The 2,693-nt window shown below is 42.5% G+C and overlaps 1 long non-coding RNA gene across 1 annotated transcript; it reads left to right on the forward strand.

Annotated features, from left to right (window-relative positions):
• Nucleotides 1–559: 559 nt before the first annotated feature.
• LOC119027862 lies at nt 560–2,162 on the forward strand. The gene is made up of 3 exons (XR_005077494.1): nt 560–719; nt 1,699–1,780; nt 1,891–2,162. It is a non-coding gene; the product is annotated as an uncharacterized LOC119027862 (long non-coding RNA).
• Nucleotides 2,163–2,693: the final 531 nt, after the last annotated feature.

Raw genomic sequence — 2,693 nt, forward strand, 5'->3', positions numbered from 1 at the left:
AGGTCGCTGAGTAAATTGGTTTCCCGCTCACTCCATGCAGCATACATCCATGGCAGCAGTAGACTAGTAAATTTACATAGTCTAATGACAGAAACTGTCAGGTTTGGGTTAAAGTTATAAAGTTGAGTACAAAAAAACAAAAGAAGACAAAACAGGGACAAAAGGCAAAGTAGCAACCAAAAACAACAGCAGGACAAAGTAGCAAAATAAAACAGTTCAGCAAAGTGCAAAGAAAAAGGCAAAGTACAATTCAAACATGAAAAACTCTAAACCAAAACATACCACGAAGAGAGACTAATGACCAGACAAGGAACAGGTGAGGAGAGAGGAGGGAGGAGCCCAGGTGAGGTAACAAGAGGGAGGAGCACAGAGGACAGAGGGAGACAGATTCCAACTAGGAAAATACACAGGAGAACTTAAAGGACACATGACACAAGAGGGCATGGAAGATGAAAACATGAGACACAAGACACACAACAACACAAATACCGAGACATGAATCCAGAGTCATGACAGAAATGAAGAGGAAACGCATTTTGGATTTTTTTGGAAAACCACCACCAGTGAAGAAGAACACTAGTACCGCAACCACGACAACAGAGAGCAGCCGGAGTGAGGAGACTGTCCATCCCCAGCACCCGTGTCCCAACCTAGCATGACTGGATTAAACAAGCCCTCCCAGCCAACATCCAGTTTCAGAGTTCCTGCATGGCATTGTGGTAATGAAACATTCTCCCGTTCTGTGGCACCAGCTTGGTTTGCTAGATGGCAGTAGCTGCATTATATGGAAGAGGCTGATCATATTTTGTGTTTTGCTTGCCCGAAAGCTGTCGGAAAAACAAGTCATACCTAGAGACAAATTTAAGAAAGACAACCCCTTTGTGAATGCCGGCTTTTCAAATTGGCATAAAGCCACTGAAAAGTATAACGAGCATGAGAGATCAGAGTTGCACAGCGAGTTAGTACAAAAGTTGGCTGCATTGGATGACGTCCCCATAGATGCTCACTTATCCGCCCCTCATGAGAGGCTTTGTCTCCATGACCCCAGAGTGCACCTTGGCATTTGGACACCTGTAACCAGGACACCCTGCCTGCAGCTCAAAGTAAGACCATGCTGCTGTGCACTTTCATATCTATTCATGCAGTTTAACGTCACACTATAGTATGTTTCTAAGGTGGTGGGGATGGAGGTGGAGAGTGTTATTTTGATCGCGTGTCCTGTGCATAATGGATGTGCAGAACTGTTAAATAACATTTAAATAGTCGGAGATTATTTTCTTGTGGTTTCCGTATAAAGGTTAGTGTTATTTTGTGCATGTGTTCTTTGGGTAATGGATGCGGAGAGATGTTTAATAACGTGCTTAAATAGTCAGAGATTATTTCCTTGAGGTGTGCATAAAAGGATTTTGGAGCTAATAGAGTTGTGTGTGACATAGACATAGATGGTGCAGTGACTCAGGTTCCAAATCTATTGCATTGTTATAGCGTTATTGAAAAGTTTAATTAATAGCGCATATATTCATCTGAGAACTGATGATGTCTGTGTGTTACAGACCCTGGCTGTGTGCATTGACGTTTATATGACAATAAAGTAGTGAATCTCAATCTATTTATTTATTTTTAATGTGTATTTTAAATAGGCCAACAGGCTCAGGTTTTTTGTCCAAAAATCTTTTTTTTTTTTTTTCTTTTTCACAGCACCCCCTGTTCAAAATTAATTCCAGCGGCCCTGATCACAGCTGTGAAGAGTCCTGTCCTATTACTCTAAACGCAGTTCAATGTAATTATGTAATCTAATTGCATATGAAAAATTCCTATAGTCCCTATAGTTTACAGACAGCAATATTAATCTTCGTGCTATTCACTTCTTCACCTTCTAACCCTGGCAAGCTGATTGTGACATGTCATCTACATGGAGATCCTGTCCTACGTTGAGATGGGATTATGGAGGTGTAATATTCTGCATACTACCGATTGAATCTAATGGCTTACGGCTCCCACATCATCAAGAGAAGAGAAGAATGAAGAAGAAGTAGAAGGTAAAATGTCTTTCAGGCGATACGCTTCATGAGCCCTTCTGATGGGGGAGGACTGAAGACAAAACAAGCCGTCACAAGGAGCATAACTGAAATGCATCTTATGTAATTCAAGACAGAGTGAAAATAAACAAATATTTATGTGTGATCTCTTTGCTATTTCACACCTCTCACTTCAAATGGTCTCAGCTGTGCCAACAAAGCTGTCTAGACACTTCAACACCATGAGTGGAATCAGTATCCAGTGCGTTGCACACACAACAGATTCAAGTGAATGTAAGTATTGTCTGCCAGAGCCATGCTGAGGGAGCGCTCGGCTGAAGGGACACCTCGGGGTGAACGTCCCGACATAAGCATGGCTGGATCAGGTGCACCAAACCTCTGTGGCACAGTAATGGAGACAGGGCCCCAGTCTGCATGCGGCGTCCAGAGAAGAAGCACTCTGAAATGGAAGCCATGGCTTTTGGATGCCATTAATTTGCAGTGACAGTTTGGTTTCGGTCAGCCACTGTGCTGCATAAGAGAGGTCAACCTTCAGACTGAGCTCAACTTCTTTTTTTATGTGCTTGAAGAAAGAAGAGGAGGGGAGTGTCTCTCTTTACATACATTTGGTTAAACAGCAGCTGGCAGTCAGCTGTAATTATACACCTAAGCCTC

The sequence above is a fragment of the Acanthopagrus latus genome, chromosome 1 (assembly GCF_904848185.1).
Source record: "Acanthopagrus latus isolate v.2019 chromosome 1, fAcaLat1.1, whole genome shotgun sequence".
Lineage (NCBI taxonomy): Eukaryota > Metazoa > Chordata > Actinopteri > Spariformes > Sparidae > Acanthopagrus > Acanthopagrus latus.